The 16,154-nt window shown below is 31.6% G+C and overlaps 1 protein-coding gene across 1 annotated transcript in view; it reads right to left on the bottom strand.

The window, feature by feature from the left end:
• The window catches only part of LOC124544210 (cholecystokinin receptor type A-like), a 61,395-nt gene extending 53,460 nt beyond the window's left edge, over positions 1-7,935 (bottom strand). Inside the window, exon 1 of the mRNA XM_047122673.1 lies at positions 7,709-7,935. The gene's annotated coding sequence lies outside the window, so the exon portion shown is untranslated. The remainder of the gene's footprint in view (positions 1-7,708) is intronic.
• Positions 7,936-16,154: the final 8,219 nt, after the last annotated feature.

The following is a 16,154-nucleotide window of genomic DNA, read 5'->3' as shown; positions in this document are numbered from 1 at the left end:
TTCATAGTTTTATAATGCGCAGCTAATGTTAGTACAGAATAATTATGTTACACAGACCTTATACATATTACCCTTTGAGACATGAGCGATATGGAAATACAGCATTGTATTATAATTACATAGTATAAAACAAAGTCGCTTACCGCTGTCTGTTTCTATGTATTGTTAGATCTTTAAAATTATACAACAAATTATGATGCGTTTTTTAATATATATATTGAAAAGGAAGGTTTATATGTAAAATTCGTGCACGTATAGTAGAGAGAAACACAAATAATTTTAAATTCTAAAGTAATTTCGGTTTGTATTGTCTAATGGCTGCATAACTGTGAACGCTGTAAGATATTCTGTAGTATATTTAGAATCAGCATTGCAGCACCCGGTTTGAGCCGAGATGGCCCAGTGGTCAGAACGTGTGCATCTTAACTGTTGACTCCGGGTTCAAACTCAGGTAAGCACCACTGAATATTCACATGCTCGGCGGTGAAGGAAAACATCGTGAGGAAACCTGCATGTGTCTAATTTCGTCGAAATTTTGCCACATGTGTATTCCACCAAGCTGCATGGAACAGCGTGGTGGAATATTTTCTAAACCTTCCCCTTAAAGAGAGAGGAGGCCTCAGCAAAGCATTGAGAATTTTAAAAGTTGTTGTTGTTATTGCAATCGGACAAAGCAGGGGCGAGTTGCTAGTAAAATGATGTATTGCAAGATACAGTAAATATTAAACGGGCCTTTTGAACAGCTAGCTTCCGATTCGAAAGTCAATAAATTATTTTCAAGGCTAGGCGTTTCTTCAAATAACCTTCCGTAGATAAATATTATATCATCCTTAATAAATATTATTTAAATCTTAATTAAATTGAAATTTAAGTATTCGAGTAAATCGTTAAGATTGGATGAAAATTGTGTTAATAGGATATGTAAGAGAATGAAAACAAACTCATACAGACATTTAAAAACACAATCAAATCAAACCGACCTTAAATAATCAAGATCATAATTTTGATTCAATCATTTTCAATTATCTTCTAAGAGAAAGATAATATGAAACATCAGAGAATTAAAATATCACGAAATTAATTTCAATACCTAGTATTATTTTCTATATTAATAATATCGTGCATGTATGATTATTATAATGATTATTATTTGACAACTTATTACATCTCCAAAATTCGTATAATCGTAATATTTCGATATTAAATCCATAAATTTAATGGCATGATAGTTCAACGAGCGACCATTTTTGACGTTTACGGGTGCGTTCAGATACTATGTTCCAAATATTAATGTTGTACAGGGGTATAATAGATAGATGTGGAAATTTATCCACAATAAAATATTGATCACACTTTATGAAGAATTCATGTGTTATATTATCTTTAAAAATGTTTGTAATTTATTTATTATTTGTTCTGTGAAATTAATAATCATTAAATAGTTTTAACATATATCCTATATTCGGAACAGTAGCTGTATTTGGTACGAATAAACTCGAAACTCGATGCAGAATTCAAGCGTATAACGATAGAATATGATATACGACATTAACGGTAGTGATCATAAAAAATATAAGATACACAAAGTAAAATGGCGTATCAAGGTAAGTCAGTTCAGAATCCAATCCTATCAAATCCTACAAAATGTATATGTTTAATGATACTTGTAGAATATGCGAGTGTGCACTAAGCACACTGCTGACTTTTTAATGTATCAACGTGAGACCGGAGATTATGTGGGTTAAAGTCAGTGACTAATTCATTATTTCCAACAATTATCTCGACTTGGATTTATTTTGTTAATTTGTGTTTTTTGATACTATAGAAGTGTTTTCCATCGATATATTTTAGTACAATAATAATTATAATTATAATATTTTATACTATATTTTTTCAGACTTAAATGAAATAGATAACAACTATTTCCAAGTGCAAATTATCATTTCCTCGGAAATAGTTTAATGTTGAGAATTCATATTGTGTGATATTTCTTTTATATTTTTCGATCTTTTAAGTGCATTATTCTGCAACCAAGTCAAAGGACGACATTAAAAGGTCGTTATCGATGTCTCCCGTTACTCTGTCAAACTAGAATAACAAAATAATGCTACTGGGATTTTTGTATACTTGAATAATGAGGTGTTTGAAATACCTATTGACGTAGTTGGAGATCTCGTCAACAGCGTAGATTATGGACTATTTCCAAAATTGGATTGCAGTTGTATTTATATTTTCGCCAAACAGTAACACTTGTATTATTGTGTACCGCTTACATTGAGAGTGAGCCACTGTACTATTGTAATCGGGGACATAAATTCTTTGTTTCCATGTTTTCTTGGTGTTGGTGACGTATTTGCGTAAGGAATGGTTATGTTAATCAGTAAACCATTTGCAAGACCGTCGACTTATATCATAATAATTACTTAAAAGAGGGTAAAGACAAGGTAACTAATCTGAAAGTCATATTCTTAAAAGCAATCACCAATATCTCATATTGCTCTGAGTGAGTCTTACCAAGGATCGTCATAAAAAATATAAAGTAAAGCAACAGCATGTAAATTTCCCACTGCTGGGCAAAGGTCTCCTTTTTCATTAAAGAGATGGTTTTGGAACATAATCCACGCTGTTCCAATGCTGGTTGGTGGAATGCACATGTGGCAGAATTTCGATGTAATTAGACACATGCAGGCTTACTCACGATGTTTTCCTTTACTGCCGAGCATGAGATGAATTATAAACACAAATTAACCACATGTATATATAGTGGTGCTTGCCTGGGTTTGAACCCGCATTCATCGGTTAAGGTGCATGCGTTCTAACCACTGGGTCATCTCACGGATCTCTCTCGCGGATCTTGATGCTTTTAATAATCTTATATTTTTAAAAGATCAGAAGAAGCATCACCTTTCAAGTAGCCCATACAGCCATATAAACGCGATTGAAATCTCATTACAATCTAATGCTTTTAAAATAATTTTATTATTAAATAATAACTCAAGCAGAGTCAGTCAAACCAACTCAATATACCGCTTTTATAAACAATAATTGCATTAACATTGGATCCTCCTACAGACTATATATCAAATTATAACAAAATCATATTCCACGTTACAGATAAAAATATGCAATATGGAATAAATATTAGACATCGGTATTTTATTTGCAATAGTGAGCGATCTTCTAAATTCGCTTGTCTCTTATTTGCAAGACCGCTTGGCACAACTCAAAAGGAAATTATTTATTTCCATTGTATTCCTGGTTCAAGTTGCCATGACTGACTGAATGATGAAGTCCAATATATTCATTAATATATTTACTTTTAATATGTAGGCAGGCTTGAGTTGCTACGTAGCATTTCACGCTGCTATTGATTCCAAATGAATTCTACAAACTCAGTCTCAAACTCCTTTATTAAATATGGATTCATTACACTTATTGTCAAATTAAAAACTACCACCGGTTCGGAAAAGGAAAAACCCATACCTGTTAAGAAGCGGCGAAAGAAAGCTTAACGTACACAAGTAATGATATTATGAAAATAATTATTATTTTTAACTTATCCGTTGTGCCAGTTTGGTTGGCTTTTGTGAAAGTGTGATACAGAAAGAAGTTGGGAACGACAGCGAGAGGAGGATGATTCCGCCCCTCCACTCCACTAAAGAAGGCCGACGTCGACGGTTTGCGAGAAATTTGCTTGGCCATAGGAGTTGTCGGGCATGTATCGCAGGAAATAACAAAGTTACGAAGTTGGTACAAACTGTAGTTTATATATCAAAATAAGTTGTTCTTAATTTGAATTAGTTACTAGTAGTGACATCTGTTATTTGTTACTGATTTGTGATCTGTGTCTCAATAAACTGGTAGTTTTATTAATACAAACGCGTTAGCTCTATTTTTTTAGCGTATTAATCATTGATAACACTAGGAAAATACATATATGTATTTGTATACGGATATGGTTATGGACAGACTGATTGACCACCTAAATGTAAATGTAACTGTCTATACATATGTTATATACATTAATGATGTATGTGATGAGCTATGTCACTAGATCCTGTTGTTACACTAGTTCACTCATTTTACAAACCGAAACACAACTATACGTACTGCTGTTTGGCATTAGAACATCTTCTTGTTGAGTTTATTTCAAGAAAGTATATTCAACTTAAACTTTTAATTCCTTCATTAATTTATTATTTGACGTGGCATATCGTGGCTTCATATTATTAATCGAATTTTTAATGAAACATTATTTCCTAATGTTAGATGACGAATGAAAGTACTATTGATCCAGGAAACTCAAATTTTATTTGGAACATTGCTTTACATATTGTAACAAAAAGAAAACATCTATAGCGCGATTTAAAATCCTACTAATGCCATCTATTAATGACAACTAATAAAATAATATGATAAATATAAACATGAACACCTAATATGAAAATTCATCTATAGTTAAGTAGGGTCACAGGAACCAGAAGGCCTTTTCGATTGGGTTAATAATATTACAAAGAATAAAAGAAACAGCACCCTTCAATTACTCTATAGGGTCATATAATTGAGATCGAAATTTCATTGAAATTTAATGCTTTCAAATGATTTGAATGATTATAAAGTAATAATTCACGGAAAGTCATTTATTTATTTAATTCAAAATTTTACTGACGAAGGTTTTCTCACTCTGACTGTACTTATAACCTATTGAAACCATTCCAGCCAGCTCAAATATGATACCAAACAATTGAGTATTTCACTAATTCCAGATGCTGCTGAAGAATTATTAAAGTCACGGGTTGCTAAATTATAAATTGATCGAAACAGAAGTTGCTCACATCCATTCAACAACTAGATAAGAGTTAATCATCTTCAAACAGCTAAACAAGTTTCTTTAATTAGCGAAGAAGAGAGTTTTGCATCAAATAAAGTAGGTGGAACTATTCTCAGTACGTTAAATGGAAAACAGACCCATACGCCCACACAGGGTCGTCTGCGCTCGAGAAACAAAAACCGGAAAGGGTAGGTACGAGATTTTTTTAAGAATAAATCCATATTTTATGAGCTCACCAAATAAGGGGGTTTTGGATCTAAAGCAGTTTGATGAATACAGGTATTTATTTAATTAAAATATATAAAATTCAATGGTGTTCGTCCGGGATTGAACTCGCAACATTCGATTAAGATTCATTGTTCTAACCTCAGGACTATCGTGGCGTATATTTCTTCAACAACAACAATAGCCTGTAAATTTCTCACGGCTGGGCTAAGTAAGGCCTCCTCCTCCCTTTGGAGGAGAAGGTTTGGAACATATTTTACCGGGGAGAATTTCTATATATTATATGTTTCACCTCATCACAAATGTTAAAAATAATCGCAATATTAACATACATATGTATGTGCAGCACAAAAGGCAGAATCTAGCTTTATCGGTTACTAACATAAATACTATAATGAATTATAGTTACGTATCTCGAAACACTTACGTTGAATAAAAAGATTTCATAACATCAAAGTTACAAGTAAGTACAAGGAGGGTTTTTTTTTACGCGCCATTGGAGGTTCTTTCATCGTGAACAACACACTTGAACTTAAAGGAACAATCGTAAAATACATGTTTGAGATACAATATCTTCATATGTGTATATACCTTTTTATTTCCAATAGGACTGACAAATGGGCCACCTGACTAAGTGGTCACCACTACCCGAAAGGTATGCCATAATGGCCGTAATTACTCTTATCCTTCAAAGCAAATAGCAACATTACTGAGTATTGCTGTTTTGCGGTAGAAAATGTGATAAATGGCTACATATCCACAAGTGTTTAAAGGCCTGCTTCAAAGAGAGTATATTATGTTACAAAAGCCATTTCAGCCAGCTAACTTGGTTGTTACCAAAGACCGAAAATGAAATCAATTGATTGATTAGATAAACTTTGATTGATTGCATTAATTAGAACAACTTAGACGCGGTAATTATTATCATAATATCGATTCCAATCTCTGAACATTTATGTATTCTTTATAAAAGTATACGTTATGAAATGGATTTCATAAAACTGTTACTTACTTATGAAATTGTTTCGGTAAGAACCACTTTAAGAGTTTCAGTTAATCGTTATATAATAAATAGACACTTAAAAAGTTATAGCGCCCAGACTCTCATATTTTACCTTAATAACATAACATAGATTTGAAAGTATATGCATAACGAATATATCTGAGATTAGATAAATTTCGACACCATGTAAAAATACAATAATATTTTTAACTTTAATTGTTAAATTAATAAGTTAAATGAAAAGAAAACCGGCAAAAATATTTGAATCAGATTTTCAGATATTCTTTATTTTGACTGCCCGGCTAAAACAAGTAATAATTAACGCTATTTTTAAATAGTGCCCTGAAACGAAAGCGTTCTCAAATATTAGTCATTAAAAGAGATTATCCCTAAGCCAATTAGCGTTTGTTTTTTATAATGAATTATTTCTAATATTTAATTATTTTTTTTTATATTTTTTGTTCTTATAACATTTGCTTTACATCATATCTATTAATTTTTTATTCATAGTACGTATCAATCAATCAATCAATCAAAATAAACTTTATTCAAGTGGTCTTTTACAAGCACTTTTAAATCGTCATTTAACAATTAAGTACCACTGGTTCAGAAAGTAGATTCTACTGAGAAGAACCGGCAAGAAAGTGAGTAGTTACTCTTTTTCAACATTTAAAAAAATTCAGTCATGTTAGTTAATACAATTATTTAAATTAATTATAAAGTGTTAAACCAATATAAAAGTTCCAAAAAGGATTTTTATAACATAATGCATTTAGCACAAATGGATTACTGGGCGTATGTGTCGGCGTGTACACATAATATACATATATGTTGAGATTACACACCGACCCGAACGGTGCCGATATTATATGTAAAATACAAATATTTGCAGCAGGATTCAAAAGATTGTTAAGATTTAGCTTACTCTTAATAATTGAATCAAAGTATATTAAGGATATTTTATATTCATAATATAACATATCTTTTAATAACTAATAATCGGTCGCTATTGTTACTGTTTTAATGTGACCACTAAATTTGTAGCCGAATAACATTTTTTTGATGATTTATAATATATATATATTATAATATAATAGCAATTACCACTTTTATATATACACATTATATATCTAATTTTATATTGAGATTATGGCAGCGATCATAGTTTTTAATTGTATGCAAAATGACTACACATATATATACGAGTATTCACAAGAAAATATTAAGTACAATATTGTTACCTAAAAAAAACATATATTTCCGACTGTATTTCTGAATAATAATAAAAATATATTTCATTAAATTTTCTAACATAATATTTATTTATACATACAATCTAAATAAATGGATAATACTTCAGAGAATTGAATACAATAAAAGTAATTAAATGAAAAAAGATGTATAGCCATTTCTCATTTAATTATTCAAATATTTTAACAGAGGTTAATAAAAATTTTGGCGTATTCAACTAATCGGCAAAAAAGTTATATTACTTATTAGGTCCCATTATATACATATTTTTTTTAATTTGGAACATACGTCATGATTTATTAGTAATTATTTATAATTTACAAATTAATTGATTCAAACATTATCTACGAAATTCAAACATAAAATCATGCAAAATTAAGTATATAATAACTCCTCACCTTTTAAAATATTCTTAATACTGTAATAATTTAAACATCAATTTCTGCACAGCACTTTACTTTGTCATACACATTTTAAATAACCCATACATTATTATACTCTTTGCATTGTTTTCAAGTTCAAAAAATAAAACGTTTCATACGCACTAACTATTTTCACACAACACTTTTATTTTTGACACAAGTATATTCACAAATCTATTAAACCTTTTCATTCACACGATTCATTCCGAATGCTACTTTGAAACTACGCCTTTACGACTTTACGCCGGAGTTTCAAACTTTTCTGACGCGTTGAAGGCTTGAGGGAACGCGGTTCTCGACAGTTTAGGAGCAACTGGCTTGGAGAGCTGTGTGCCGTTGTTGGCCCAGCACGCATGCGTATCAATACATTATTGTAGAAATATTATCTTGATATTTACTATATATTTTCATACATATTTTTATAATTTGAAGTAAATGTAATTAATGTATTAACAAAAAGATCTAGGTCTGTTTTTGTTAAGCTTCAATCAATCCAAATATTACATTAATATTAAAGCATAATATGATTGTACCACTGTCAAAAGTTAAAATAAAATTATGATTTAGGTTTGTAAAATATTATTTTCTGATTTAATTGTGTGTACCTATCTAGCAACTCTTCCATACTAACTCAACTTATAATACAAATATATTATGATCATAATACAAAATAAATTAGACGTATTATTTTGTAAATTGTATTTAGTAGTTTGATTTTTGTATCATTATTATTTCTCTAATTAATTATCATAGTAATAACTATAAAAGTAGTAATAAATATTGAATATAAAACATTATATTCAATATTTATTACTACTTTTATAATTCATATATAGTTTGTAAAAGTTACAATGTGTTGAATGTAACCTAAAATAAATTATTTCGTGTATTTATCTGACGATGATTAATTTTCGTTTCAATCCTTTAAGTTTTCTTCACTATGCCGTTGTACTTGGTTTATCGAAAACCTGAATGTGATAAATGCACCATACCTTAAGTTCCTTCCTTATAAGCTAACTAATCAGTAGTAAAATTATTTTGATCTATACATACATTTAATAGTACATGTTGGTACAGATAGTACACGAGTGAAAATAAATAGTGACTATTGAGTTCCTAAAAAATATGACACATAGAAAAAAGAGAGGAGAGGAGGTAAAAATAAGGCACGAAATTCACCTTTAGGCATACTCTGAAATTTCTCGAAATTTCTTTACTTTCTTTTCTTTACTTTATATTTCATTAGTAAATTTTAAACAGCTGCTCGTGTTTTAAACGTTTAACTAAAATGAACCATTTCCCTAAGGTCTGTACTATTGGTCTACATTTTTATTCATTTATGTATTGAGAAATTTATATTTAAGAAAATTCATTTAACATCTGACAACAATTACATTTTGCTCTTAATAGTCATCCGATGGCTATGACGTGGATATTACGAATAAAAATTGGATAAATATCTCATAAAAGCGATTATGCCGGATTAGCCGATTTCACCAGTTTTCTCAAAGGGATAGCGAGCCAAATATTTATCGGTTACTTAAACAAAAATACCGTACAATAGTATTGTCTCCTATTAATACAATCTTTTCAGAAAAATCGTAACAAACAATATGAATGTTTTAAAAAAAAAATTACAATTTAAATGTGATATTAACTCTGTTTCACCCATAAATATGAGTTGTGAGTTATTTTTATTAACACTATACGAGACAAGCAGTTTAACTTATTTAAAATTCAAAGATTATTTTTTTTACTAATGTAAAATAATTTATTTATTAACATAAGAATTAATAACATTAATTGCTTAAATATATACAAATATGTACTAAAAGTAGTTACTGTATAAATCTTGACTGCGTGGAAATGTATTGATTAATAGGTTATATATATGCTGCTACAAAACAACTACAAAACAATGACAAAAAAAATAACATTGAAACGCAACACCAAAATTTGCATTCTGCGCCGAGCGTTCATAAAAGGAACACGTATCGTGGCCACATGCTACACACACACATGCATAAATGTTTTCTACGTAAGCAGTATCTCGGTATAGGATAGGTAGGTCGGTAAGGCTATACAGGTATACCTTGAAGTATTCATGTATTTATTTTAACTTTTATAAACTGTTCAAAAATATTGTATGATTTTCTGGGGATCATTCTATTGATTTACATAACAACAAGAACAAAAACCTATAAAATTCCCACTGCTGGGCTAAATGCCTCCTCTCCCTTTGAGGAGAAGGCGTGAAACATATTCCACCACGCTGTTCCAATGCGGTTTGGTGGAATACACATGTAGCAGAATTTCTATGAAATTTGTCACATGCAGGTTTCCTGACGATGTTTTCCTTCACCGCTGAGCACGAGATGAATTATAAAGACAAATTAAGCACATGAATCAGCGGTGCTTGCCTGGGTTTGAACCCGCAATCATCGTTTAAGATGCACGCGTTCTAACCACTGGGCCATCTCGACTCATAGTTTTGTTTTACATAGTTAATTTAATTTAACGCCTTACTAATTTGTATTTTTTATGAAATCATTATTTAGTAGTCATTTATAAGAAGACTACCAGTGTTCTTAATGGTTACGATACTATATTTTTGTAGAATTTTCGTATTATATAAAATTTAGATGACAAATTCTGACAGGAAAATTTGTTAATAAAATTACTCAAGAGTAAGCTCCGTAAAATTTACGGTTACTATGAGTGACGATCTATTTTAATATTTGGCTCATTATAACAGGATATTATAATAATTTCAGTACTTTAGGTTATTTTCTTTACTATACAATTGAAAAGTCATCCATAGAAAATATATGCGAAATAAATAAGGTAATAGCATTACGATGCGTTATATTGCCTGGCTGGACTATAAAAGCAGCTGCACTTCTAAATTTCACCGCTTTATATTTAGTCCTTTAAGTGTGCATGAATTTCACACCCTTGTGAATAATATTTCGTGCTATAGTCATTGTGAAGTCATTCAGTCCAAAATATAGACTGTATGTTGAAATTACTAGAGTTTAATTGCGTGAAACCTCTAGCTGACACAATTATATTACTACTACTAGACAACATATTTGTACATGCACTGCTTACTAATTGCTTGAAGTAATAAGGTCTTCACTCATGTCTAATGTAGTATGCACCCTGCACCACTGCATACACAAATGTTATTTATATTCAAAAATCGAAATATTATTTATTCAAGTCCTGTCATAAAAGTTTTGAATCGTCGCGTTACAGTGTAAGAACTAGCGCGCTCTGGTAACTTTTGTTACGGTGACTTTAAAGTGTTTGTCACTGTCACGTCACGTTTCCACAGCGAAGTGCGCTCATTAATAGAGACAATGACAAAAAATTTTCGAAATCGAAATGCCATTTGCCACTATAGATTTATAGAGACTCGGCAGAAAAAGACTTTAATTTTCACGTAAATATCTGAATACTCTTTCAATTTCTTATCATAAAGACCTGGTCTCTTTTCCACTTCTCCTATTAGAACATCATTATCAGTATTACTTCACGAATGTTTACGTTTTGAATAGACGCCATTTGCGCACGCCAAAGTCGGCAGTCAAAGTGCAGATAGCGCAAGACTGACGACGAGAGTGACAAATTTGTCGCTAGCGGACACAAATGTCACCCAATTGTCACGTCGTGCGCGCAACTCCATACATATTCGACAAGAGTGACGAAACAGTCACCGTGACAAAAGTTACCAGTGCGCGCTAGTGCTAAGACTACATGTTAAGCTATCACCAGTTCCGAAGGTACATTATACCGAGATGGACCGACGAGAACCCCAGTAGTTACTTTTTTCCCCAATGTCAATATCAGAGTATGTCATAAAAGTACAATTTTCTTTTTATATATACTGCCTGGAACGCAATAAATACTGATACACGAGATGAACGTCGAGATTCCCTTTGAGATGTTTTTAATAAAGTGAGTATAGTTACAGGTTGCTTCACAAAATGTTTAAAACATCTTCTTGAAATAAACGGGGACAATCGTAGTATAGACTTTAAGGATTCTAAATAAATTATTCTGTTCTTTTTTTGAAATTTAAAAGTTTCTGATATAATAAAAAATACATTGACAAAACGCAATATATAATGTAAGGAGGTTTTATTCATCGCCATTAAAAACCCGATGAAAACTTTCCAAAAAGTAGCGTGACATTCCCTTGTCATGGTGGTATGATACGGTCGATGGTGATAATCAGTGTATGAAGTTTGATGTATTTGTTCGTGATATTCTTTGTGTGTTGCTTCAGTTCTTCTTAAAAATAAAATGTGTTCAGGGCAGAAGAACTCATAAATGTAGCCGTAGTCACAGAAAGATTACAAAAAACAAAAGAGGTCCGTGTCGTTGACTAATTTCCTTTGACATCTTATAATATGTCTATTTCTATATTCTCCTTGGTCCGGTCCCAGGCTACATACACGTTTTAAAAATCAGCGTACTTATTTTAACTTCCGCTGCTCATATATTTCTTAAAAAATAAAAATTTTAACATTTTTTCTTTGATATATGTCGATATTAACGTATGTCGGAAATAAATTGTATTTAAACGATACAACCTTGATGTTAGTACGTTAGTAGTTGTAATTGAAAGTAATTATTTCTTCTTATTATTTCAAAATCTGGTTCAATCACCATAAGACCTCTCACGTTTTGAAATAGTAAATATGTCTGTAAGGCCTTTTCAAGGCAAAACAAACATCTAAATAAATAACAGAAAACAAACCTAGTGACTTTAGGTAAAGAAAGATAGGTTTCATGGTCTTTGTGAGAACATATTGAGCATTACAAAGTCCAAAGGGAAAGAAAAGAAACTTGTTTAACATAGTCTAGAATTGAAAACGTAAATATTTCTTATCTAACTTTTTTATATACAGAAAATAGTATACAATAGGGATCGGACGTCACTATGTAAGATAGTTCGATCTTTTAAATTCCACTATTCACGACGTTTGCGAAAAAAGTCTGCACAACAATATTTTAAGAACATTTTTGTATATTTTTTTATAAATATCAAAGAACGGGCCATTAAAAGTATACATTCATCCTCCAAAAATACATCAGACTTGACAGAAACCTGCTTGAAAAACCCAACAGTATTAGTTTTTCTATGCGTGCATATTATTACTACTATTGTTCCATATTTTCTAAAAACATTATGCATTCTCATACAAGACGTGTTATCCGATTCTGAGATCTCCAGACCAAGTACTACCGAATTCTTGTGCTTAATTTGAATTTGAAATTCGTCGCGTGTTTGGAGGTGAAGGAAAGATCGTGAGGAAGCCTACGTAAATTATACGAAAATCTGCCACGTGTATCCTCCATCACGAATAAATATGAACATCAACTTTGCAATACTGCGTAGTAAAAAAACAAAATCAACCAAGAACAAATATTAATGAAGTCTCCATTCCCTGTCTTTCATAGTCAGATGACACAATATTCTGTTGAGATAGTGGGAAGATAACACACACATGTATTTACGTACTTTAGATGTCAGTAGAGTGTAATATTGCCAACTTCTGAACTCAGAACTGATATGGGCGTTCTTGAACAAGTATCCGTGTAAGAAAAAGTAGGTCAACGATGCTTTTAAGGTTACATTAATGAGTTCTACTCAAGTGTCGATTATCAGGCGAATCCTTATTAATATAATATGTAATGTATTTGATTACCTCGTAGGTTTAGTAATTAGATATAAGGCTGCAGGTTAACGGTTCAAGCTACAGTTTGGGCTTATGGAACGGAATGGAGTTTTCTTGCAAGAATTCTCATTCTCACTCAGCGGCCCACACACTCGCTCTAGAAATATGTTCGTACACTCTCGTAATTTGCAAAAAACGACTTAGTCCTGTGCCTGAACTCTTTCAACACTTAACGATTTTTCCTTAACAATGAATAAAGAGTGCATCTCATGTTGCGCCTTGAGTTTGGCCGCCATGACTGAAACTGCCCTGGAGGATCATCGTGTAATATATCATGTCAGTATTGCAAAACGAATTTTTTGTCATGTTACAAAAAGTATATATTATTGTTATACTACTTTCATAAGAGATATGTGATACACAAACTCTTTGCTTGTTGGTAGGGCTTTGTGCATTCCCGTCTGGGTACCAATCATTCATCAAATATTCCCTATTCATTAACATCTTAGTTCCCAAGGTTGGTGGTGCATTGGCGATATATAAGTTAATTGGATTTTTTGGTTTTATATAACAAGAAAAGCCGGCATTATTTTACCATAATTTAGCCAATTAATACTGTACACATTAATTATTCACATAAACCATCCTGATGAAACAATTGATTCGTTAATAAACGTACGAATATAGGTTTTATTAGTTCAGATTTTTCACTTTGACTGACGGACACGGAGAAGGGAATATTTTATAATATATTTCAAAGACGATACGTAAAAACCAATTTATAAGCTTTCTAGTTTAACAACGGTCGAAAAGGATAAGTGGTCAGACGTAAAAGTAAATCGAGCGTTTTTATGATTTTTTTCCAAATATTAAAAAGGTGTATCAACTTGATAATATTCACTGTTGAGTTTCTTATTGAAAAACTTGGCAATTCTCGCCGAGAAGTTTTCGACCATGGTTGAAGTTATATTTTAATTGACAGCAGTTGAAGAGCGCTTAAAAGACTTCGAAATTGATTAATAATAATAAAAAACTACTACAACAAATTTGTTTTCATAATTTATCTCGTGCGCGGCCGTGAAGGAAAAACATCGTGAGGTTGCAAGTTCCGAATGAAATGTCTATTTAGATTGGGGCAGCGAGTTAGGTTTTGGCGGTGTTATTAAGAGCTCTTATTCCGCAGCATTAAGACCCGAAGTAACAATTCAGTTGCCTCTTTAGAAGTTATTGTGCCGATAGTTGTTTCAGCGAATGGCCTAATGGCCAAGAGCCTCGACCGACACCTTAAGAGGCTCTCATTAGACAGCTGGGTCAAGGGCCTGATGCAGAAGGCAGTACTCCTCGGCACGGCGCGTATTGTGAGGAAGTTCCTCTCTTTGGAGCCCTGACCACCGGTGGCTTGGACCCTGTTCCCGCCACTGGTTGACCTCTGTATTTTATATTTAAAAATGTAATTAATTATAAGTGAAAATAAATAAAATGAATAATAATAATTTCTTTAGTATTATTAAAATCATTAACATTCACACTTCTACAAGAAGAAAGATCTCTCAATAAAATGACCATTTGATGAAATGGTTAGCAATATGCTCACCTTAATGTTGCCAGTCAAAATCAAATATTTTTTACAATAATAGCTGATATATTGTGTTCATATTATAGTCTCGTGCAAAGCCAACTAGAGATAACATATTCGCAAGTCATAAACTACATGTTAATACATTATATTTAAGAAATTGTAATTAAACTGCTTTAAAAACAAAATATTCTCAATAATTTGCAAATAATTGCGTGAATGATGATCATATTAAAAACAGGCCCAAAATTACTGATATTGTAATGAATTCCATAGGGAATCAAGATTATTAATCTATCAAGATTATCCTGTATAATTACATTTGAAGATTTATTCATATCGACTTCGGATTTAGGTATTTACAGCGAGCTTATCGACAAAACGCTGAATATGTAATAAAAAATAGGTTAAAAAAAATTCATACTTTCAGTGACGCTGGGTCACATTTGACGCTTTTTGGGTTTACTCTCTCGTATGTATTGCCCTTTGTGCTGACAGTATCGTACTAAGCGCATCTACGGAGCGAGCAACGGAGGATCATTCAGACACTCAAAACAAACGAAATATGAACGCTAGGTATTGTGTCGGGGTAATAGAACCTAGCTTTATCAGCGCTGAGATAATGTTTGTTTAAGCAAATCACTGTTATATATAGAACTTTGAGAACCTCAACAACAAAAAGGCTGTTATTGAGATTCTCAAAGATCCTATTCTATTCTTCAAACACATAAATGACTTCTCTGACTGTTTTTATCTCCGTCACATCTCTGAAAATATGAAAGTATTTATTTATTGTTGATGCTATTTTGGTTAGTGTTGGCTTGCTTTGTATTTTCAGCTATTTTCACAGTAGAATATCGTACGGCTTGATAATTTAGGTTGACAAAACCATTACTCATATGCCAAATACATACATCGACTTTTCGTTCACAATACATTTTCTCTAAAAATATTTGGAAAAATACTAACAGATGTATGGGATATAGTGTCAATCATAACATCAATACAAGAAATTAACATGATCTTATAACTAACAATAGAAACAACTAAGTAACAGTTGAAAAATGACAAAATTGAAAAAAAAAGAAGGGTGATATAAAATATGTTATTTTCAATAAAACCTTCTTTTTCTCGTTATTTTTCTGGCCAGTTTTTATTT

The sequence above is a fragment of the Vanessa cardui genome, chromosome 4 (assembly GCF_905220365.1).
Source record: "Vanessa cardui chromosome 4, ilVanCard2.1, whole genome shotgun sequence".
Lineage (NCBI taxonomy): Eukaryota > Metazoa > Arthropoda > Insecta > Lepidoptera > Nymphalidae > Vanessa > Vanessa cardui.
Note: the sequence above shows the minus strand (reverse complement) of the source record. Positions and strands in the feature narration are given on the sequence as shown.